The sequence below is a fragment of the Eleutherodactylus coqui genome, chromosome 3 (genome assembly GCF_035609145.1).
Source record: "Eleutherodactylus coqui strain aEleCoq1 chromosome 3, aEleCoq1.hap1, whole genome shotgun sequence".
In the NCBI taxonomy this organism is placed as follows: domain Eukaryota; kingdom Metazoa; phylum Chordata; class Amphibia; order Anura; family Eleutherodactylidae; genus Eleutherodactylus; species Eleutherodactylus coqui.
Window position 1 is genome coordinate 179124866 of NC_089839.1, and position 25528 is coordinate 179150393.

Below are 25528 nucleotides of genomic sequence, written 5' to 3' on the forward strand. Positions count from 1 at the left end.
CAAACCAGTGAAGTATTTGTGCTCCCTTATATATACTCATCTGAACAGAGAGAAAAGCATGCAGCTACGTAAGCAATTGTGATAATTCAGGGCTGAGATTGGTTCCTGTTCAGAAGTCGAGGAAATAACATGCGTGATGCCAGGTTGCTAGGCAAGTTGCTAAATATATCAAGCAATGTACAAAATGAATATAGAGGCGTTAAATACACTGGAAATTCACATACAAGGTCTCAAGTAGCAGCAGATGTTAAATTAGTAACATGCTGCCCTCTAGTGGAACTTAGGAGAATTATTCTGTACTGCATTTATGTTGAAGCTTCTTGCGGTAAATCACATGACAAGTATATCCCAATTCCTGGAGCGCTTGGTTCGTTTATTTTTGCAGGAACCTGTAGTCTAAAATAAACTTGATATCTCCTACTGAAAAGTAGTAAAAAGTCATTTAGACACCAAGCAAAAAACATCTGATGGTGTTGCAGGTGACACGTGCAGCAGTCCACTTACCCAGCCTGAAGATCCGGTCCGACGGCAATGGCAGTGCAGTCTGATCGCTGACCTCTTTGCGTCTGTGTGTGCCATCCTGTATGCAGCGCAGATGCCAAAGGAAGAGGCCAGCAGTCACAGACTGCACTGCCGCCACTGGACCTGCAGCCTGGGTAAGTGGAATGCCTGTAGGGATGCAACCCGGCCAGAGGCAAATGGGGAGGTTGCTATTACTATTAGGAATACTATGGGGGTCACTAATTACTATTTGGGGCCAATATGGGGGAGACTATTACTACTGGAGTCACTATGCGGGGCACTATTACTACTGGAACCAATACGGGGGGCACTATTACTACTGAGGTCACTGTGAGGGCCACTATTATTACTTGGGTCACTATTACTCGAGGAGCCACTCTGGGGGTCACTAATACTACTGGGGCCACTATGGAGGGCACTATTACTACTGGGGTCACTGAGGGGGCCACTATTATTACTTGGGTCACTATTACTACTGGGGCCACTATGGGTGTCACTATTAAGGCTCGTTCACAGGGGTATAAGCACATTTCAGTTGCGCTAATACACCGCATATTTGCACAACCGAAAATCCCTTACGCCAGCGTTTGCAACCACTTTGGTGTGTTTTTGTGTGTGCAAATACACTGCGTATCTGTACACACAAAAAAGAACACAGAAGGGTCCATATAAATAGTGCACAAATACACGGGTTTACTGTGTATTCACTGCATATTTGTGACGGCCCATTCACTTCAATGGCTTACTACGATGATGCTTAATATGCACCAAAATAGGTCATGCTGCGTATTTCTTGATGCAATTGAATATTGTGTTAAAAGAATAAGCTTATGTGAATGAAGCCATTGAAATCAATGGGTTTTATTCACTGTGTGTTACACATGTAATATGTTGCAACTACGCCCGCGTGAACAAGCCCTTACTATATAGTCTTACAATTACAACTGGCCCTTTGAAAGTAACAGTAAGGCTGATGTGGCCCTCGGTGACAATGAGTTTGACATTCCTGGTATAAGCACTTGCTCCTTCTCATGTATTACGTCACAAAATCCTCATTCCTGGTGTTTAGAAAGTTGGAAACAATATAATTCCCATCAATGGAAATTTTCAATCATCACTTCTGTAATAACATTTATGTAAATGTCACTTTTAGAGATGAGCGAACGTACTCGTTACGAGTACCTACGCACCCGAGCACCGCCATTTTCGAGTACAGCGGTACTCGCGCGTAAAGATTCGGGGGGCGCCGTGGCGGCACGGGGGGTAGCAGTGGGGAGTGGGGGGGAGAGGGAGAGAGAGAGGGCTCCCCCCTGTTCCCCGCTGCTCCCCCCCACACCGCTGCGCCTCTCCCCGCCCCCCGGTGCCCCCCGAATCTTTACGCCCGAGTACTGAAGTACTCGAAAATGGCGGTACTCGGGTGCGTAAGTACTCATTACGAGTACGTTCGCTCATCTCTAGTCACTTTCTGACATCAGGACCTGATTGTGAGCAGCGTTACATGGGCACTATATACCTTTTTGTGCAGGTGAGGTCTGTGTCAGACCACTTTTGTATATTTCTGCCAACCACTGAGGCTGCGTTCACACCAGCATTCCATTTTCTTGCACCATCTTTCAGGAGAACAGAATGCCGGACCCGTCCAGTAATGAAAGCGAACGACACCAGATGGATCCAATTTTCTGTAATGCGGTATGTCCAGCTTCCCTCCTGACAAAGTAGTCCAGCATGCTGGGCTAGTTCATCCAGAATACTAACTGAAATCTGCACTGGAGGCTCCGAACAGAACCTGCGATGCAGAAGTGAATGCAGCCTAAGGGCTCATTCACACAGGGAGCTATGAATGTAAAAAACACGCCGCTATTGGTTTCCTATTGGAACGTTCAGATTCCTTCATCTAAAGGTTCCTATAGGAAATCATTGGTTCTAATAGCCGCGTAATTTTTTTGCGTGTAGCTCCCTGTGGGAAAGAAGACTTAGGCCTCATGTCCACGGGGAAAATCAGACCCGCTAGGTATTCTCCATGGAGAATCCATAGCGGGTCCCTCCTGCCCCGCAGACATGAGGCTAAAAAATAAGAATAAACTCACCTGCTCCGGACGATGCGGATCTTCCCTTCTTCGCCGCGGATCTTCTTTCTTCGGCCCGGAGGATGTGCTCGGCACGCCGGCTGCGTGCCGCGCGCATGCGCCGGCCACATCCGCCGGGCCGAAGAAAGAAGATCTGGCCGCGAAGAAGGGAAGAACCGCACCGTCCGGAGCAGGTGAGTTTAATTCAGGCGCGGGTCTCCCGTGGATCCGGATGGCTACCATAGGCTTCAATAGAAGCCTGCGGGAGCCGTCCCCGCGGGAGACCCGCACGAAAATGGAGCATGTCCGGATTTTTTCCTGCACACGGGACCCGCACCTGCAGGAAAAAATTACATCTGCGGGTATTTAAGGGGTTGTCCCGCGAAAGCAAGTGGGGGTATACACTTCTGTATGGCCATATTAATGCACTTTGTAATGTACATCGTGCATTAATTATGAGCCATACAGAAGTTATTCACTTACCTGTTCCGTTGCTAGCGTCCTCGTCTCCATGGTGCCGTCTAATTTTCAGCGTCTAATCGCCGGATTAGACGCGCTTGCGCAGTCCGGTCTTCTTCTTTTCTGAATGGGGCCGCTCGTGCCGGAGAGCGGCTCCTCGTAGCTCCGCCCCGTCACGTGCCGATTCCAGCCAATCAGGAGGCTGGAATCGGCAATGGACCGCACAGAAGACCTGCGGTCCACCGAGGGTGAAGATCCCGGCGGCCATCTTCACCAGGTAAGTAAGAAGTCATCGGAGCGCGGGGATTCAGGTAAGCACTATCCGGTTTTCTTTTTTAACCCCTGCATCGGGTTTGTCTCGCGCCGAACGGGGGGGCTATTGAAAAAAAAAAAACCCGTTTCGGCATGGGACAACCCCTTTAACTACCTGCGGGTGTCCAATGCATCCCTATGGGGCACGGATCCGCATGCGGGAAAAACGCTCCGGATTTTAATTCTTAATTTGCCCGTGGATATGAGGCCTTAGGCCTCTAGAGCACTAGCGTTGTTTTGTTCACGTGGAGTCTGATTATAAAACAGTCTCCACATTGACAGCATATAGACCCATATTATTTAGCGCAGTCTTTTTTCCTGCCCACACGGACTGTTTGAGAAAACTAACGGCATGCATTATTTTGATCCGATTTATGGATAAGACTGGATCAATCAACTCTATGGGGATAAAGAAAAAACGAACAGCACTCCAATGCTATCCATGTGTTGTCTGTCCGTGGGCTGTCTGTCTGTTTGCCGTCCTATTTTTTTAAGAGATGCTGAAAAATGGGAGGCTTTTTCAGTTTTTTTTTCCCCCCAGAAGTGAAAAATAAACCACATACTGAAGCAAAATCAGATACACGGACCGCATACGGAACTGCAGGCAGATGGAAAAATGTCCGTTTTTTCATGAATAACCTAGCGTTACATGTAGCCATTTCTCCTAAAAAAAAAGTATTGCACACCTCGGGAGCTGCTGAACTTTTTTTCTGAAAGTGCTACGTTTTTGTGCATCAGCTGTTGCTTAATTGCACGCACAACAGCGTTCTTTACTGTACTTTTTGTGCATGTAGGTCGTGCGCAATTTTGTGTGCGAAAAAACACAATGGCCAGTTAGTTTAATGAGTTCCAGATGTGTTATTTTTCCTGCGCAGTTATGCAGTATTTCACACATCTCCTTGAGTATTGTGTGCACTTTTGCGCACCCCCTGTTGACTCCTAACTTTGGTGCGCAAAGCCCCTCTACAAACGAGCTACAGCAGCCAATGACAGTGATCGGCAGGTTTACAGGACGTCACAGCTGCTTGTAAACCGACAGCGAAGACCAGGACCTGTGGTGGGCGGCAAACAGGGAGGTTGAGGGAATCAACCAAGTGCTGATTTTTTTTATTTTAATGTATGAAGGACCTATTGACAGGGGTTTCCTTAACTTAGACAACCTCTTCAACACTTATGTTTTTTTTACTTACTTTGCACCAATTTTTCCACACCTGCTAAAATGTTTGCACAGTACTGTATATAGCAGTAGAGATATATATAGTAGTATTATCTTGACACTCTATAGTCGTATTACAGTATTACGTGGGATGTATATATAATAGTATTATTTGGCACTCTATAGCCATTTTACAGTGTTATGTAGGCTGAGATTACAAAAAAAAGGGTTTAAAAATTGCAAGTGAGTCGCCCTTCTTTGCTTGTTGCCCACAGCCCCATATACTATAACTAGCTGATATATCCGGCTGAAGCCGAGTTAATTTGATACAGATGTTTACATGTTGTTCGCACAGAAAATTTTATGAAGTCAAGGTTACATTATAGGAACTGAGGAATAAAATATGTATACACATAGAGAAGCGCTAGATTCTCCTCAGGCTGCATGTACCGATGTCCCTCTGCAGAATGTGCCACCCCTCCCATTCTCCTCATTTAGGACCAAAAGAATGCTTGCTCCAAATTTCCCGCTTGTACGACAGCGAGAAGTTACATTACATAGGGGTGCTTTTACTTTTGCAATTAGCATTCAATAATCGAGTTGTGACCCCTTTACTTTTCCTATTTAGGACCTAAAGAACGGTTGTGCCAAATTCCATATTTGTACGACACCGGGAAGTTAGAGAATTAGATTAGGTACATTATATAGGGGTGCCAATACTTCTGCACTTAGCATTGCATAATCAAGTTGTGACCCCTTTACTTTTTCTATTTAGGACCTAAAGAAAGGTTGTGTCAAATGTCATGTTCATACGACACCTAGAAGTTATATTACATAGGGGTGCCAATACTTTTGCACTTTTCATTCATCACACCATTTAAAAGGAAACAGTTTCTGTAATTTTCCTTTTTCAGAAGTCGAGATATGGAAATCTAAAATCAAGGATTTTGTATCATTCACTTTATAGTATGGCAGAGAACCAAACAGTTCTAGTAATCTAACCACCTCAGGTAAAGAGGATTCAGCATTAGACATAGATATGATAATATCATCTGCAAATAGATTAATTTTATGGTTCACACTGGCTAGCTAAATACCTTTTATATTAGGATTTAATCTGATAGCCTCTGCAATTGGTTCCATTATCAATGAAAAAATTAAAGGGGAAATAGGACAGCCCTGATGAGTAGCATTTGTGATGTGAAAAGGTGGGGAGTAAATATCATTAATCGTCACTCTGGTGGAAGGAGACAAGTGGGAAGACTTAAATGCTGGTAGAATAGGGCCTTTGAAGCCAAACACTGATAGGACCTTAACCCCTTAGTGACCAAGCCTGTTTGCGCCTTAATGACCAGGCCAAATTTTGCAAATCTGACATGTGTCACTTTAACATGGAAAAACACCAGAAAGGTTTTGCATAGCCAAGCGATTCTGACATTGTTTTTTCGCCACATGTTGTACTTCATTTAGGCGGAAAAAATTGACCAATAGAATTTGTGTTTATTTATTAAAAGCGCCAAAATAGGGAAAATTTTGAAAAAATCGTCATTTTTTCACATTTCCAACTGCAATATCTCAAAAATGTGCAAACATAATATAGAAATTTTTGCTAAGATATATATTTCCATCAGTTTACTTTATTTTGGGTGCACATTGGAAAAACTTTTGTTTTTTTTTAACCATTTAGGAGACGTACAAATTTAACATTACTTTTCAGCATTTTGAGGAACACTTTGTTTTCCTACACCAAGCCAAGATTGGAAAGGCTCATAGGAGTCAAAATGATAGATACCCCCACAAGTGACCCCATTTTAAAAACTACACCCCTTAACGTATTCACTGAGGGGTGCCTAGAGTATTTTAACCCCACAGTTTTTTTTCAGGAGTCAATGCAATTTAGAAGAGAAAAACTAAAATTTCATATTTTTGCAAATATGTCATTTTAAAGACAGGACTTTTTTCTATAGTACACATGAAAATTAGGATTTGCACCCCAGAATGGATACCCCTGTTTGTCCCGTGCTCAGAAACATACCCATTGTGGCCCTAGTATTACGTCTGTATGCACAATGGGGCCCAAAATGAAAGGAGCAATTGGTGACTTTTCGAAAAGAAATTTTGCTTGAAGTAGATTTAGTCCCCATTGCCCACTCGTAGAGCATTTGAGTGACCAAAACGATGGAGAACCCCCACAAGTGACCCCATTTTGAAAACTAGACCCCTTAACGAATTTATCTAGGGGTACAATGTCTTTTTTGACTTCACGGTTTTTGAATGAATCTAAGCCAAGCAGAAGGAAAAAATTCCGATTTTCATTTTTTTGGTAATTTTGTCATTTTAAAAGCAGTTTTTTTTTGTACAGCACATATATGAATGAAGACTTGCACCCCAAAATGGATACCCCTGTTTGTCCTGTTTTCAGAAATATACCCATTATGGCCCTAATCTTACGTCTGTATGCACAATGGGGCCCAAAATGAAAAGAGCAACCGGTGACTTTTGGAACAGAAATTTTGCTTGGAGGAGATTTAGGCCCTATTGTATGCTTGTAGAGCCATTGAGTGACCAAAACGATGGAAAACCCCCACAAGTGACCCCATTTTGAAAACTAGACCCCTTAACGAATTTATCTAGGGGTACGATGTCTTTCTTGACTTCACGGTTTTTGAATAAATTTAAGCCAAGCAGAAGGAAAAAATTTCGATTTTCATTTTTTTGGTAATTCTGTCATTTTAAAAGCGATTTTTTTTTTGTACAGCACATATATGAATAAAGACTTGCACCCCAAAATGGATACCCCTGTTTGTCCTGTTTTCAGAAATATACCCATTGTGGCCCTGATCTTATGTCTGAATGCACAATGGGGCCAAAAATGAAAAGAGCAATCGGTGACTTTTGGAACAGAAATTTTGCTTGAAGGAGACTTAGGCCCTATTGTACACTTGTAGAGCCCTTGAGTGACCAAACCGATAGAGAACCCCCACAAGTGACCCCATTTTGAAAAGTAGACCCCTTAAAGAATTTATCTAGGGGTACAATGTCTTTTTTGACTTTACGGTTTTTGAATGAATCTAAGCCAAGCAGAAGGAAAAAATTCCGATTTTCATTTTTTTGGTAACTTTGTCATTTTAAAAGCAGTTTTTTTTTGTACAGCACATATATGAATGAAGACTTGCACCCCAAAATGGATACCCCTGTTTGTCCTGTTTTCAGAAATATACCCATTGTGGCCCTAATCTTACGTCTGTATGCACAATGGGGCCCAAAATGAAAAGAGCAACCGGTGACTTTTGGAACAGAAATTTTGCTTGGAGGAGATTTAGGCCCTATTGTATGCTTGTAGAGCCATTGAGTGACCAAAACGATGGAAAACCCCCACAAGTGACCCCATTTTGAAAACTAGACCCCTTAACGAATTTATCTAGGGGTACGATGTCTTTCTTGACTTCACGGTTTTTGAATAAATCTAAGCCAAGCAGAAGAAAAAAATTACGATTTTCATTTTTTTGGTAATTCTGTCATTTTAAAAGCGATTTTTTTTTTGTACAGCACATATATGAATAAAGACCTGCACCCCAAAATGGGTACCCCTGTTTGTCCTTTGCTCAGAAACATACCCATTGTAGCCCCAATTTTCTTAGAGGGCGCATGGCTAGGCCTATAGTGTATGGAGCACCCGTTTGATTTTAGGGCGCAACTGAATAATTTACAGGGCCCATTGCACACTAGTAGAGATAGTAAACTGCCAAAATAATAAAATGCCCCTCACTAGTGACCCAATTTTGACATCAAGACCCCTTAGTTAATTTATCTAGGGGTGTACTGGGCATTCTGACGCTACATTTTTATTTTTTTAAATAATTATAATGTGAGTGAAATATAAATGTGATTTCATTTTTTTCACCAAATTTGACACTTTTAGGACCGTTTTTTTTGTTTCAAGCAGGAAAAACTGGGGAGACGGACTAATAATAAAAGTAAAAGTGATTCCCTAAAAAGACCCCCACCCCACCCACACACCCTTTTGGCGTTTTTTATATGTGAAATAAAATTAATAATGTAAAACTGTATGGTAAATTTCAAAGCAGGGGTAATTACAAAGGCCAGGGTGGGATGGGCACGTGGGACAATAAAAACGCGTATCTCTCCTCCTCCCTTGCTTAGTGCAGACGCGACACTTTTTTTGGGGGTATTTTTTGCTCGCAGTCTCGGGGATGGGATTCATAAAATGACGCTCCGTTAGCCTCCGCACCTCCTCCGATTGCAATGCGTCTTGTGGTGCGGTGGTCCCAAATAAAAGATTTTCTACGAGCTCCTCCTGAAATTGGAGGAAGCTCAGCGTGCCCCCAGACGATTTATAAATCACGTGAGCGTTATATGTAGCCATCTGTATAAGGTAGATGGCTACCTTCTTGTACCACGCTCGCGTTTTACGTTTTACAAGGTAGGGCTGTAGCGCCTGGTCTGACAGATCGACGCCCCCCATGAATTTATTATAATCTGTGACGCAGACCGGTTTAATTTTCTCCGCTGCAGCCCCCCTCTCCCTAACTGTAACGGAGGTGTCTGCGTGCACAGTGGACAGCATAAAGACGTCCTTTCTGTCACGCCATTTAACTGCCAGCAAGGGGTCATAGGCCAGTGCGTAAGACGCGCCTTTGTCGACACGCCTGGAAACAAGGGGCTGTGGGAATCCTACCCTATTTTTACGGATAGTTCCGCAGGCCCCTGTACCTGCGGCGTGTAACGCTTTAAAAAGGGGGACGCTCGTATAATAGTTGTCAGTATATACGTGGTACCCCTTATTTAAAAAAGGGCCCACGAGCTCCCACACAATTTTCCCGTTGATGCCAATGTCTTCAGGGCAGTTGGGGGGGTTTAATTGGCGATCCCTGCCCTCGTAAATAAAAAAGTCGCAAGTATAACCTGTGGCGCTCTCACAGATTTTGTACAGCTTGACGCCGTATCTTGCGCGCTTTGAGGGAATAAACTGGCGGAAAGATAAACGCCCTTTGAAACTCATCAGAGATTCATCCACCGCCAGATTTTTTTGGGGGGTATAAATGTTTTTAAAGGCGTCCCTTAATAGCGATATAAGGGGCCTTAATTTGCCCAGTCTATCGTATGCTGGGTCACTTCTTGGGGGGATTTGCGTATTATTCGCAAAATGAAGAAAACGCAGAATGTTTTCGTATCTGCGTCGGGGCATTATCGACGCAAATACGGGCGTCGCGTGAATGGCGCTCGTGGACCAATAGGACCGTATTGATGACTTTTTTACGAGTCCCATTAGTAAAATAAGTCCCAAAAATTTTTTTAGCTCAGGGACATCTACGGCGGTCCACATCACGGAATAAACCGACGTGGGGTGCGCGGTCATGTATTGTCCAGCGTATATATTTGTCTGCTGGACAATTAACTGCAGCACATCGTCAGTAATGAATAAATTAAAAAAATGATACGGGGTGAAATTTGCGACGTCCAGATTAACGCCTGGAGCCGCTAAAAATTCTGGGATGCGGGGCGCAAACAAACTTGCGGCACTCCACACAGTGGTGGGCGCCGCATAACTTGGCCCCGCTGCCCCAACGACTTCCTCTACCTCCATAGCGCTGGAGGCAGAGTTGTCACTCTCAAAAAAAACCTCCTCCTCCTCCGACTCGCTGGTAGCATCGCTACCGGAGCTTGAAGCGATGAGCAGCGCGTACGCTTGCTCGGTGGTGTAGCGCCTACGCTCCATTTTATTAAAAAAAAATTTAATGGGGGTAAAAAAAAAAAAAATAGCCCCCAAAAAAGTGGACAGGGATAAAATAGGGTAATTGGGGTATAAGGGAAGGTGAAGGCGGGTAATAACGGGTTGTTTTTTTCTTTTTTTAACTCTCTATATGGCACACGATTTTTCTCAGCTATCTCTCTCCTGTCACAAATCACTCTCAGTGACAGGGGAGAGATACCAGGACTAACTGTGTGCCATATTTATTAAACAAAAGACATGGGTGGCTGTGATAGGTTTATCACAGCCACCCATGTCAGCAGGGACCAATTACTTTGGTCCCTGCAAGTAACTATGCCTAAGGCAACTTTTGCCTTAGGCTCTACTGCGCATGCGCAGTAGAGGGTAATGCCCTGTGCTTTGGGGGGGCTTTTGGGGACCTTGGGGGAGCATTTTCATCTCCCCCCATGGATCGGATCCATGAGGGGAGATGAAACTACAACTTTTTTCCACTTTTTTTTGATCGCCGGTATCCGTTGGATACCGGCGATCGCGTGCTCGGGAACCGCACTCCGCGGTCCCCGGTGACATCTCCTGTCTCCCGGCTACTGAAGGTAGCCGGGAGACAGGGGATTTTAAAATTTCGCGCCGCTTCGGCGCTTCTGCGCATGCGCCACCATTTCCCCCCTCGGCGCGCATGCGCAGAAGCCCGTGGCGGCTCCAGATCACCGGAGACATCGTGGAGGATGGAGGTGAGTATTTTCAGCTGCCCTCATGGATCCGATCCATGATGGCAGCTGAAACATTTACTTTTTTTTAACTTTTTTTCACTTTTTCGCGATCGCTATTATCCATTGGATAATGGCGATCGCGGTACCGGGGACCGCTCACCGCAGTCCCCGCTGACATCTCCTGCCTCCCGGCTACCTACAGGAGCCGGGAGCCAGGAGATTTTAAATTTCCCGCGCCGCCGGGCCTTCTGCGCATGCGGCTGACGTAATGCCGCCTGGCGCGCATGCGCAGAAGGACGGCTGCGGGGCCCGGAGCATCGGGACAGCGGGGAGCCATGCGGTGGACCTCGGTAAGTAGTTTCAGCTGCTCCGATGGATCCGATCCATCAGAACAGCTGAATATGTCACTTTTTTTGCAGTTTTGTTTACTTTTTTGCGATCGGCGCTATACATTGCATAGCGCCGATCGCAATGCCGGGGGGGGCTCCGAACAGCCCGGGATGACAGCTCCATGCTGTCAGCTACCTGCGGACACCGACAGCACGGAGCTGTCACGTCCACAGCCCGAGGAGCACTATTCTCTGCAGGAAGCATGTTTTTACGTCCTCAGAGAATAGAGCCCACTTCGGGAGGACGTAAAAACACTATGGGCTGGTCGTTAAGGGGTTAAAAGCAAAGCCCCAATGTATCCTGTCAAACACCTACTCCGCATCAAGAGAAAGTACCAGAGAAGGTGTCCGAGAGGTCTCCATCATCAAAATAAGATGTAAAATTTGTTTTATACCATCTGGGGCCTGTCTACCCTTCATGAATCCCACGTGATCAGGATTGATTAATGTAGATAGGATTAGGAGGAGTCTTTGCACGTTAAACTTGGTTTATATCTTGGTATCTGTAACAAGTAAGGATATAGGACTGACATTTGCAGGAGAATCAGCTAGTTTCCCTGGTTTGCGTAATGTTATGACTGTCTCTTGAAGCATCTCTTAAGATAGTGTACCTTTGGTCATTGATAGGTCGTAAATAGAGATGTCCCTGACCTACCACCAAGGCCAGAGGCGCTGCTCTATTCATGCTATACTCTATACCACTATATCTCAGATAGAGACCTATTTAGGGACATGGAGACTCTGCTACAGTGACCCCACTGTGCATATATCTAGCTACTAGATCAGACTCAGGTTTTGCCTATACCATCTTTATTGGAAAACCTGAGCCTTGCACTACTTGGCAGGGGTCACTTTTATTTATTTGTTGGCATAAGAGGGCTTATTCTCTAATTTTTAAAAAAGAGGCTTCCTCTAATATAACTGCCGCTATAGGCAGTACTTGCTCTATTTTGCCCGATCACAGGCACAGCTAAAGAATTGCTACTGTGCACGCTTTATCCATGTTGGCATAAGAGGGCTTATTCTCTAAAGAGGGCTTATTCTCTAAAGAGGTCTCCTCTAATACAACTGCCGCTACAGACATTATCTGCTTCATATTGCCCGTTCTCAGGCACAGTCAAAGAGTTGTTACTGTGCATGCTGAGATACTGAATCAGACTTAGCTGTTATATAGACTATCTTGGACAACAGTCTCGGTCTGGTCAGGGGGCATCCTTTGGCAAAAAGGTCCTTCAAGACCCACTATTAGCCCACATCTCTAATGCCACTTTTATTCTAATACCTCAAAGAGTCTCCCTCTATATAAACACGAGATATTACCGTTACTTGGCAGTATATGCTTGATATTGGTTCGGAGTAAACTCGGAAATACATTATGAACAAGCACCAATGATTCGTGCTTTTTGTACTAATAAACATATAAAATTGATCCTTTAGTACTAAACTCATTGATCTCCTGATGACCCGCCATTATTAGCGGAGAAACGCGTTGAGAATAAATGGAAAGAGATTATACAGTACTGAGAGAGCTAACTATGAGTGCATCAATGCCGATATTAGTAATCTGAATGAATTAAGAATCCAGGACTACTAAACAGGCCCTGGAAGGAGAAGAAGTGTGCTCACTGACATTTATACTGGGCCCACAACTTGTCCTTATATCCTTTCTCTTTTGCTCGCATGAATTCAAGCATAAGAGGGTTTCTAGAGAGGCATATAGGTTTCTGAATAATGATATGAAGACCCGCACTACTGCATGATACATTTCAATCAACCTTTATTACAACACAGCTCTCTAGAAACTTATTTTCCCTCTGTTTAAAACTATACTATGCTCATCTATTTAAGCTTCATTGCTGAGTCTATCTAGTGATGGTAGCTGAGTTGTTTGTTACTTTGATAGTGAACTAAGAGCATAAGAGAGGGACACTAGTATAGAATTTGGTCCGAGTTCTTTTTAATTGTTCGTTGATTAAAGCCACTGTACGTTGCCAACTTCCTATAACATGCTCTTCCTCTCTGCTATGATTGTATACAGAGGGAAGCAGTATTAGGATGTGGCACCTAGGTCCTTGAATAGACTCTCATATCTCCATCAACCCAGTGGCTTCTGTGTTGTGCCCCGTGTTCGTTTAAGTAATTTTTAAATATAATTAATAAAGAATTATCATTTTAGATTTGTCTAAACTGTGAAAGGGTCGTAAATAGAGATGAGCGACCATACTCGTTAAGGACAAATACTTTAGCGAGTATTGTCCTTTTCGAGTACCTGCCTGCTCGTGAGAAAAGATTCGGGTGCTGGTGGGGGTGAGCGCTGTGTTGCGGGAGTGAGCAGGAGGGAGCGGGGGAAGAGAGAGAGAGATCTCCCCCCGTTCCTCCCCGCTCTCCCTTGCCGCCCCCCACTGGCACCCGAATCTTTTCTCACAAGTGGGCTGGTACTCAAAAAGTATTTGTCCTTAACGAGTATGCTCGCTCATATCTAGTCGTAAATTTCAGAAGGATGATGGCAAAGTGTTGGGCAGAAAGTTTTAGAGCATTCATTAGAAAAACCATCAGGGCCCATTTTGAGTGAGGAGATTGCTTTAGTAATTCGTTTGATGGGTTTATTTAAAATTGTCGCGATAGTGTTCAGAAAGGGTAGGGAGATTAAGGGAATGAAGAAAATTCGTAATAAGCTCTCGAGAAGGATCTTGTATATGAAGGAAATCATTTAAATTGTACAATTTATGGTAGAACTCTTTGACTTCTTTAACTTTTTCCTGTGGATGTAGCATTTCAGTGTTTTTAGATTGTTTAAAGAAATATGGAATTTTAGTTTTAGATTTGGGTTGTACAACTTTTTTTGCCATTAATTTGGAAGATTTATTTACAAATATATAGTAAGAGGTAGATTTTTTTGCTTTTGTTTTCATAGTTGATAAGTAGGTGTTTAGGTAAAGCATGTCTTGTCGTGCTTTATGTGTCGCTAAAGGAGTAGGGAAATTAAATTTGCTGTGTCTTTGCTTTTTCAAATTAGAAGAGAGTTTGATAAGAATTAGAGATGAGCAAACGTGTTCGTCCGAACTTGATATCCGTGCGGATATTAGGGTGTTCGGGATGTTCGTTATTCGTAACGAACACCATGCGGTGTTCGGGTTACTTTCACTTCCTTCCCTGAGACGTTAGCGCGCTTTTCTGGCCAATTGAAAGATAGGGAAGGCATTACAACTTCCTCCTGTGTTGTTCCAGCCCTATACCACCCCCCTGCTGTGAGTGGCTGGCGAGATCAGGTGTCCGCCTAATATAAAAGTCGGCCCCTCCCGCGGCTCGCCTCAGATGCCTTGTGAGTTAGATGAGGGACAGTGCTGTTTGTACCGGAGCTGCTGTAGGGAAAGAATTGGTAGTTAGTGTAGGCTTCAAGACCCCCAAAGGTCCTTATTAGGGCCACTGATAGCTGTGTGTTGGCTGCTGTTAGCAGTGGCAATTTTTTTTTTCTCAAAATCGCCTCTGCAGAGCGTTGCACCCGGCATTAGGGACAGAAGTGTTGCATAGGCAGGGAGAGTGTTAGGAGTGAGTGTAGCCTTCAAGAACCTCAACGGTCCTTTCTAGGGCCATATTTAACCGTGTGCAGTACTGTGCTGGCTGCTGTTAGCTGTGCTGCATATTTTTTTTCTTCTCAAAATCGCCTCTGCAGAGCATTGCACCCTCCATTGATACTGCAGGGAAAGAATTGTGTAGGCAGGGCCACAACACAGTTATTATTCATTGAATATACGCAGTGCGGCCTTTTGCTTGTAAAACAAGTGAAAAAAATTCTATTTGTCCTGCCTCTGTCCGTCCTAAGGGCTGTGGACACGTGTCGGCTGCGTGTGCAACGTTTAAAAATCAGACGCACCCAGCTACGTTTTACTGCTGGCTTCGCCATTTGCTTTCCTTAATTTGAAAAAAAAAACCTGCTCTGCCAGAGTTATAATAACTCTGCTACCCTCAAGTTCTGTGCCACATTAGCAGGGCCACAGCACAGTTATTAAACTTCTCATGTTCATTGAATATACGCAGTGCTGCCTTTTGGTGGAAAAAAACTGAAAAAAATTCTATTTGTCCTGCCTCTGTCCGTCCTAAGGGCGGTGGACACGTGTCGGCTGCGTGTGCAACGTTTAAAAATCAGACGCACCCAGCTACGTTTTACTCCTGGCTTCGCCATTTGCTTTCCTTAATTGGGAAAAAAATACCTGCTCTGCCAGAGTTATAATAACTCTGCTACCCTCAAGTTCTGTGCCACATTAGCAGGGCCACAGCACAGTTATTAAACTTCTCATGTTCATTGAATATACGCAGTGCTGCCTTTTGGTGGAAAAAAACTGAAAAAAATTCTATTTGTCCTGCCTCTGTCCGTCCTAAGGGCGGTGGACACGTGTCGGCTGCGTGTGCAACGTTTAAAAATCAGACGCACCCAGCTACGTTTTACTCCTGGCTTCGCCATTTGCTTTCCTTAAAGGAGATGTCCCGCGCCGAAACGGGTTTTTTTTTTTTTTAAACCCCCCCCCCGTTCGGCGCGAGACAACCCCGATGCAGGGGTTAAAAAAACCACCCGCACAGCGCTTACCTGAATCCCGGCGGTCCGGCGTCTTCATACTCACCTGCTGAAGATGGCCGCCGGGATCCTCTGTCTTCATGGACCGCAGGGCTTCTGTGCGGTCCATTGCCGATTCCAGCCTCCTGATTGGCTGGAATCGGCACGTGACGGGGCGGAGCTACACGGAGCCCCATAGAGAAGAGGAGAAGACCCGGACTGCGCAAGCGCGGCTAATTTGGCCATCGGAGGGCGAAAATTAGTCGGCACCATGGAGACGAGGACGCCAGCAACGGAGCAGGTAAGTATAAAACTTTTTATAACTTCTGTATGGCTCATAATTAATGCACAATGTACATTACAAAGTGCATTATTATGGCCATACAGAAGTGTATAGACCCACTTGCTGCCTCGGGACAACCCCTTTAATTGGGAAAAAAATACCTGCTCTGCCAGAGTTATAATAACTCTGCTACCCTCAAGTTCTGTGACACATTAGCAGGGCCACAGCACAGTTATTAAACTTAGATTATTCATTCACTAGAGGCAGTGGGGCCTTTCGTTTTCAAAAAAGGGAAAAAATTATATTTGGCCTGCAGTCTTGCGCCAATTTATTTCCTGCCTGTGAAATCAAATCACTGGTAATACAGCATGCTGAGGGGTAGGGGTAGGCCTAGAGGACGTGGACGCGGCCAAGGACGCGGAGGGCCAAGTCAGGGTGTGGGCACAGGCCAAACTCCTGATCCAGGTGTATCGCAGCCGACTGCGGCGCGATTAGTAGAGAGGCACGTTTCTGGCGTCCCGACAGTCATCGCACAATTCATGGGTCCACGCGGGAGACGGTTATTAGAAAATGAGCAGTGTGAGCAGGTCCTGTCCTGGATGGCAGAAAGTGCTTTGAGCAACCTATCGTCCAACCGCAGTTCTGCGCCGTCCAGTGCTGCAAATCAGAATCCTCTGTCTGCTGCTCCTCCTTCCTCCCAGCCTCCTCACTCCACTACAATGACACCTGCTCAGCTGCGTGAAGACTCCCAGGAACTGTTCTCTGGCCCCTGCTCAGATTGGGCAGCAGTGGTTCCTCTCCCACCAGAGGAGTTTATCGTCACTGATGCCCAACCATTGCAAAGTTCCCGGGGTCCGGGGGATGAGGCTGGGGACTTCCGCAAACTGTCTCAAGAACTTTCTGTGGGTGAGCAGGACGATGACGATGAGACACAGTTGTCTTGCAGTCAGGTAGTAGTGAGGGCAGTAAGTGCGAGGGAGGAGCGCACAGAGGATTCTGAGGAAGAGCAGCAGGACGATGAGGTGACTGACCCCACCTGGTTTGCAACGCCTACTCAGGACAGGTCTTCAGAGGGGGAGGCAGGGGCAGCAGCAGGGCAGGTTGCAAGAGGCAGTGCGGTGTCCAGGGGTAGAGGCAGGGCCAGACCGAATAATCCACCAACTGTTTCCCAAAGCGCACCCTCACGCCATGCCACCCTGCAGAGGCCGAGGTGCTCTAAGGTCTGGGAGTTTTTCACAGAGACGCCTGACGACCGACGAGCAGTGGTGTGCAACCTTTGTCGCGCCAAGATCAGCCGGGGAGCCAACACCAACAGCCTCAGCACCACCAGCATGCGCAGACATATGATGGCCAAGCACCCCACAAGGTGGGACGAAGGCCGTTCACCACCTCCGGTTTGCACCGCTGCCTCTCACCCTGTGCCCCAACCTGACACTGCTATCCAACCCCCCTCTCAGGACACAGGCACTACCGCCTCATGGTCTGCACCCACACCCTCACCTCCGCTGTCCTCGGCCCCATCCACCAGTGTAGTTCAGCGCACCGTCCAGCCGTCGCTTGCGCAAGTGTTTGAGCGCAAGTGCAAGTACGCCGCCACGCACCCGCACGCTCAAGCGTTAACCGTCCGCATAGCAAAATTCATCAGCCTTGAGATGCTGCCGTATAGGGTTGTGGAAACGGAGTCCTTCAAAAGTATCATGGAGGCGGCGGCCCCGCGCTACTCAGTTCCCAGTCGCCACTACTTTTCCCGATGTGCCGTCCCAGCCCTGCACGACCACATCTCCCGCAACATTGTACGCGCCCTCACCAACGCGGTTACTGCCACAGTCCACTTAACAACGGACACGTGGACAAGCACAGGCGGGCAGGGCCACTACATCTCCCTGACGGCACATTGGGTGAATTTAGTGGAGGCTGGGACAGAGTCAGAGCCTGGGACCGCTCACGTCCTACCCACCCCCAGAATTGCGGGCACCAGCTCGGTGGTTGTATCTGCGGAGGTGTATGCTTCCTCCACTAAAGCACCCTCCTCCTCCTCCTCCTCCTCTGTCTCGCAATCAAGATGTGTTAGCAGCAGCATGTCACCAGCAGTCGGTGTCGCGCGGTGTGGCAGCACAGCGGTGGGCAAGCGTCAGCAGGCCGTGCTGAAACTACTCAGCTTAGGCGATAAGAGGCACACGGCCCACGAACTGCTGCAGGGTCTGACGCAGCAGACCGACCGCTGGCTTGCACCGCTGAGCCTCCAACCGGGCATGGTCGTGTGTGACAACGGCCGTAACCTGGTGGCGGCTCTGCAGCTCGGCAGCCTCACGCACGTGCCATGCCTGGCCCATGTCTTTAATTTGGTGGTTCAGCGCTTTCTGAAAAGCTACCCACGCTTGTCAGACCTGCTCGTAAAGGCGCGCCGGCTCTGCGCACATTTCCGCAAGTCCCACACGGACGCTGCCACCCTGCGCACCCTGCAACATCACTTTAAGCTGCCAGTGCACCGACTGCTGTGCGACGTGCCCACACGGTGGAACTCTACGCTCCACATGTTGGCCAGGCTCTATGAACAGCGTAGAGCTATAGTCGAATACCAACTCCAACATGGGCGGCGCAGTGGGAGTCAGCCTCCTCAATTCCTTTCAGAAGAGTGGGCCTGGTTTGCAGACATCTGCCAGGTACTTGGTAATTTTGAGCAGTCTACCCAGGTGGTGAGCGGCGATGCTACAATCATTAGCATCACCATTCCTCTGCTATGCATCTTGAGAAATTCCCTGCAAAGCATAAAGGCAGCTGCTTTGCGCTCGGAAACGGGGGCGGGGGAAGACAGTATGCCGCTGGATAGTCAGGGCACCCTCCTGTCTATTTCTCAGCGCGTACAGGAGGAGGAGGAGGAGCATGAGGAGGAGGAGGAGGAGGGGGAAGAGACAGCTTGGCCCGCTGCTGACGGTACACCGGCTGATTGCCTGTCATCCTTTCAGTGTGTATGGCCTGAGGAGGAGGAGGAGGAGGATCCTGAAAGTGATCTTCCTAGTGAAGACAGCCATGTGTTGCGTACTGGTACCCTGGCACACATGGCTGACTTCATGTTAGGATGCCTTTCTCGTGACCCTCGCGTTGCACGCATTCTGGCCACAACGGAATACTGGGTGTACACACTGCTCGATCCACGGTATAAGGAGAACCTGCCCACTCTCATTCCCGAAGAGGAAAGGGGTTCGAGAGTGTTGCTATACCACAGGACCCTGGCGGACAAGCTGATGGTAAAATTCCCAGCCGACAGCGCTAGTGGCAGAAGGCGCAGTACCGAGGGCAAGGTAGCAGGGGAGGTGCGGAGATCGAGCAGCATGTACATCCCAGGCAGTGCAACAGTCTTTAAGGGCCTGGACAGCTTTATGGCTCCCCACCAAGACTGTGTCACCGCTCCCCAGTCAAGGCTGAGTCGGCGGGAGCACTGTAAAAGGATGGTGAGGGAGTACGTAGCCGATCGCACGACCGTCCTCCGTGACGCCTCTGCCACCTACAACTACTGGGTGTCGAAGCTGGACACATGGCCTGAACTAGCGCTGTATGCCCTGGAGGTGCTTGCTTGTCCTGCGGCTAGCGTCTTGTCGGAGAGGGTGTTTAGTGCGGCTGGGGGAATCATCACAGATAAGCGTACCTGCCTGTCAACCGACAGTGCCGACAGGCTAACACTCATCAAGATGAACAAAGGCTGGATTTCGCCAGACTTCTCTTCTCCACCAGCGGACAGCAGCGATACGTAAGCAATACGTAGGCTGCACCCGCGGATGGAAGCTACGTTCTCTCTCACCATCCAAAACGGGGACATTTCTGCTTCATCAATCTGTGTCTAATATTCCTCCTCCTCCTCCTCCTGCTACTCCTCCTGAAACCTCACGTAATCACGCTGAACGGGCAATTTTTCTTAGGGCCACAAGGCTCACTCAAATAATTTTTCTAAACAATTTTTAAAAGTTTCAATGCGCTTAAAAGCGTTGGAACTGTAACTTGAACCAATTTTTCGTTACACTGGGCTGCCTCCAGGCCTAGTTACCACTTAAGCCACATTAACCAAAGCGATTAATGGGTTTCACCTGCCCTCTTGGCTGGCCATGGCCAATTTTTGGGATGTACATTAGTACTGTTGATACAGCAATTTTTGTGGGCCCTTGCCTACAGTGTAATCAAATTAATTTTTAGCCCACCTGCATTAAGCACGACATTACTACCTCAGCTGTGTTGGGCAATGCAATGGGATATTTCTATGTACCGCCGGTGGCTTCCTGGCACCCACCCATGCTGTCGGTCCACAGGGAGTTGTAAATGCATCTGTGTCCACTTCTAAAGAACCCCAGTCAGACTGGGGCATGCAGTGTGGGCCAAAGCCCACCTGTATTACGCACGACATTACTACCTCAGCTGTGTTGGGCAATGCAATGGGATATTTTTGTGTACCGCCGGTGGGTTCCAGGGAGCCACCCATGCTGTAGGTGCACACGGAGTGTAACCTACATGTGTCCACTTCTAAAGAACCCCAGTCTGACTGGGGCATGCAGTGTGGGCCGAAGCCCACCTGTATTACGCACGACATTACTACCTCAGCTGTGTTGGGCAATGCAATGGGATATTTTTGTGTACCGCCGGTGGGTTCCAGGGAGCCACCCATGCTGTCGGTCGACAGGGACTTCACAATAGGGAGTTGTACCTGCCTGTGTCTATGAATTAAAAAGCCCGGTCTGACTGGGGCATGCAGAGACACCTTGACAGAATGAATAGTGTGTGGCACATAGGTTCCCCATTGCTATGCCCACGTGTGCAGCTCCTGATGGCGGTGGCACAGGATTCTATTTCTCATTGCTTCTGTACAGCATTGTGGGCTATCGCCCCGCCCCTTTTAAAGAGGGTCGCTGCCTAGCCGTGCCAACCCTGTGCAGTGTGTGCCTGTGGTCCCTCGTCATGGCAGACGCACTTCTAAATAGACATGAGGGTGGTGTGGCATGAGGGCAGCTGAAGGCTGCGCAGGGACACGTTGGTGTGCGCTGTGGGGGGAGGGCGGGCGGTTGGGCAGCATGTAACCCAGTAGAAGTGGCAGTGGAGTGTCATGCAGGCGGTGATTGTGCTTTGTTGGAGGTAGTGTGGTGCTTAGCAAAGGTATGCCATGCTAATGATGGCTTTTCAGAAGTAAAAGTTGTTGGGAGGGGGGGGGGCACTCTTGCCGGTATTCTGGCTTAATAGTGGGACCTGTGAACTTGAGATGCAGCCCAACATGTAGCCCCTCGCCTGCCCTATCCGTTGCTGTGTCGTTCCCATCACTTTGTTGAATTGCCCAGATTTTCACAAATGAAAACCTTAGCGAGCATCGGCGAAATACAAAAATGTTCTGGTCGCCCATTGACTTCAATGGGGTTTGTTATTCGAAACGAACCCTCGAACATCGCGGGAAGTTCGTTTCGAATAACGAACACCCGAACATTTTGGTGTTCGCTCATCTCTAATAAGAATCCCTCAAATAAATGCCTTATGGATATTCCAAAGACTAGATTCATCAGTTACTGAAGAGGAATTGATGGAAAAGTATTCCCTAAGATGAATCAATATATGCCTAGTGTGAAGGATCTGTGATTATAAATGTATTGTTCTTCCAGATAAATGGAGGAGGTTAGCAGTAAGGAGGGTGTATTGTCAGAGTAATAGGTGCATGATCCGACCAAGTCATAGGGCCAATTAAGCATGAAGAGATCTGTTCTAGTAGCCATTTATTCATTAGAAAAAGGTCAATACGAGATCAGGTTTGATGCGGGTTAGAGTAAAATGTGTAATCTTTTTCAGAATCATGTAGACATCTCAAAACATCAAATAATTCAACCTGATAAAGCCAATTAGATTGTTGCGGGGTGCTTTGGTGTTCCTGGAAGTGGTGGAAATTTTACTATCTGGGATTATATTAAAATATCTGCAAAGAATCAATCTCCCTTGAATTATTTTAGAGATTGCTAAAATTAATTTCTTGAGAAAAAATATTTGCCATGTGTTCGGTGCATATAAATTCACTATCAAACTACTAACAACCACTTGTCAGTGAGTATGTATGTTAGTGCTTCTCATGCTCTGCCCCTGGTGACATCATCGCTCTGCCCCCCTGGTGATGTCATCAAAGGTCCTACAACATATATAAAACACAGAGCCTGACCAACAGAAGAACAACAAAGTTAGGGCTCTTGAAAAAGGGAGGACAAAAATAACAAAATGAGAATTCAACTAAGCCATTACTATCTCAGACACATCTTAGCAGTCCTGATAGAAGACACTGACCTAACCCCATAACAGAGATCCGGTGAGCGGAAGGACCTGTGGTGATGTCACTGCTGTGGGAGGAGCCATTCTTCAGTTTGGTAGAAAGTACTGTATGTGGGTTCCTCTTATGCTCCGTCCCTGGTGGTCATCACCCCGCCCATGGTGACATCATCACAGGTCCCACAGTATATATAAAACACAGAGCCTGACCGACAGAAGAACAACATAGTTAGGGCACTTGGAAGGGTAGGACAAAAATAACAAAAGGAGAATACAACTAAGCCATTATTATCTCAGACACAACTCAGCAGTCCTGACAGAAGACACCGACCTACCATCACTATAGAGATCCGGTGAGCTCAAGGACCTGCGGTGAAGTCACTGCTGTGGGAGGAGCAAAGCTGTGTTTGTCTTGTGTGGGAATCAAGATGCATTTAGTAGAGCTGTGTGTGGGATATGTGGGGATCATAATGGATGTACAATGTAGAAGAGCTGTTTGTGTGTGTAATGTGTTGTGTGCGTAATGTGTGGGAGTCAAAATGGATGTAGTAGAGCTGTGTGTGTGATGTGTGGGGATTATAATGGATATACCATGTAGGAGAGCTGTGTGTGTAATATGTTGTGTGTGTAATGTGTGGGAGTCAAAATGGATGTAGTACAGCTGTGTGTGATGTGTGGGGATCATAATGCATGTACCATGTAGCACAGTTGTGTTGCGCATTGCGCCACCAGGAACACTGGTACTATAAGTTCCTAATAATTACAAGTAGTGTACAAAGTGTTGTTAAGAGTGCACACCAGGGCAACAAACCTACCCCCAGGGTCAATTAGCTCATGCATTAGATTAAACATGGTAGTCTTATTAATTTATATCAACATGCCCACCTTCTTCCTATTCATGTTAAAACAGAAAATATAAGGATAGTTTTTACTATACAGATGAATAAGGTATCACTTTTTGAGATGAGTCTCTTGAATACATAAGACTTCAGAAGATGCATTTTGGGTTCCTTCCAGAGCAAAGATCTCTTTTAAAAGAAGAGTTTAAGCCTTTTACATGTAAGAATACAATATAAATAGCCATTTTCATGGATAAAAAGGAAATTAAGCCTTTTAAAGGCACTGTATCGTTTTGAGATATTTTATAAGGATAACCTTTAAGGAAAAAAAGCAGAGGAGTAGGGGAAGGGAAGTAAGAGATCAACCAGAACGTTTCAAATTCACATATAATGATGCAGTAACTAGTACTGTGCAAACTTGGGGGGATTAAGTTTGCCAAAAAGGATATTTTGGCATTGTATAGTGGATCCTAAAAGGAGAGAAACATCAATTAGAACTACAACCTTTATAGACTTTTCAAGAAGATTGCCATCTGTTGGATATTTTGATGACTATAAAGAACTATGGGGATATAAAAGTCCCCACTTTTGCAAGAAGAGCGTGGTCATCTTCAACTTTGTTGATCAGGTAGTTGATCCCGTTTTTTTTTATTTTGTAGGGAAACCCCATTTGTAGATGACTTTATTGTATTGCAGGATTGATGTTATGGAGACATAATTTCTTCTAGCTTGGATAGTGGCTTAACCCCTTAGTGAGGAAGCCTGTTTGCGCCTTAGTGACGGAGCCAAATTTTGGAAATCTGACATGCGTCGTTCAACGTAGCATAACTCCGTAAAGGCTTTACATATCCAAGTGATTCTGACACTGTTTTTTCGCCACATGTTGTACTTCATTTAGGTTGTAAAAAGAGACCGATATCATTTGTGTACATTTATTAAAAGTACCAATATTGGAAAAATTTTGAAAAAATTGTCATTTTTTCACATTTTCAACCGTAATATCTGAAATATGTCCAAACATACTGTACAGATTTTTGATAAGATATGTATTTCCATCTGTTTACTTTATTCTGAATGCACACTTGAAAAACTTTTGTGTTTTTTTTAACCATTTAGAGGATGTACAAATTTAACATTACTTGAGGAGCACTTTGTTTTCCTGCACCAAGCCAAGTTTGCAAAGGCTCATAAGTGTCAGAATAATAGATACCCCCACAAATGACCCCATTTTAAAAACTACACCCCTAAATGTATTCACTGAGGGGTGTCATGAGTATTTTGACCCCACCAGTTTTTTTTCAGGAATTAGTTCAATTTAGGGAAGAAAAAATAAAATTTCATATTTTTGCAAATATGTTATTTTAAAGACATATTTTTTTCCTATAGAACCCATGAAAATGAGGATTTACACCCCAAAATGGATACCCCTGTTTCTCCCGTGTTCTGAATCATACCCATTGTGGCCCTAATCTTATGTCTGGATGCACAACGGGACCCAAAATGAAAGGAGCTGTCGGTGTCTTTCAGAACATAAATTTTGCTTGAAGGCGTTTTAGGCCCCATAGCACATTTGTAGAGCTCTTGAGTGGCCAAAACCAAAGAGAACCCCCACAAGTGACCCCATTTTGAAAACTAGACCCCTTAACGAATTTATCTAGGGGTGTGCTGCCCATTTTGACCCCACAGTTTTTGAATTCAAGCCAAGCAAAAGGAAAAAATTGTGATTTTCGTTTTTTTGTCAATTCTATCATTTGAAAAACAGCTTTTTTGTACAGCACACACATGAATGAAGCCTTTCACCCCAAAATGGATACCCCTGTTTCTCCCGTGTTCAGAGACATACCCATTGTGGCCCTAATCTTATGTCTGGATGCACAACGGGGCCCAAAACGAAAGGTGTAGTCGGTGGCTTTCAGAACATAGATTTTCCTTGAAGGCGTTTTAGGCCCCATAGCACATTTGTAGAGCTCTTGAGCGGCCAAAGTCAAAGAGAACCCCCACAAGTGACCCCATTTTGAAAACTAGACCCCTTAACGAATTTATCTAGGGGTGTACTGCCCATTTTGACCCCACAGTTTTTGAATGAATTGAAGCAAAGCAAAAGGAAAAAAATTGTGATTTTCGTTTTTTTGGCAATTCTGTCATTTTAAAAACTGTTTTTTTGGTACAGCACACACATGAATGAAGACTTGCACCCTAAAATGGATACCCCTGTTTGTCCCGT

General features: G+C 45.8%; 1 long non-coding RNA gene across 1 annotated transcript in view; it reads left to right on the forward strand.

Annotated features, from left to right (window-relative positions):
• Positions 1-583: 583 nt before the first annotated feature.
• The window catches only part of LOC136619881 (uncharacterized), a 36888-nt gene continuing 11943 nt past the window's right edge, over positions 584-25528 (forward strand). Inside the window, exons 1-2 of the long non-coding RNA XR_010791076.1 lie at positions 584-656; positions 2140-2211. This is a non-coding gene — a long non-coding RNA (uncharacterized lncRNA). The remainder of the gene's footprint in view (positions 657-2139; positions 2212-25528) is intronic.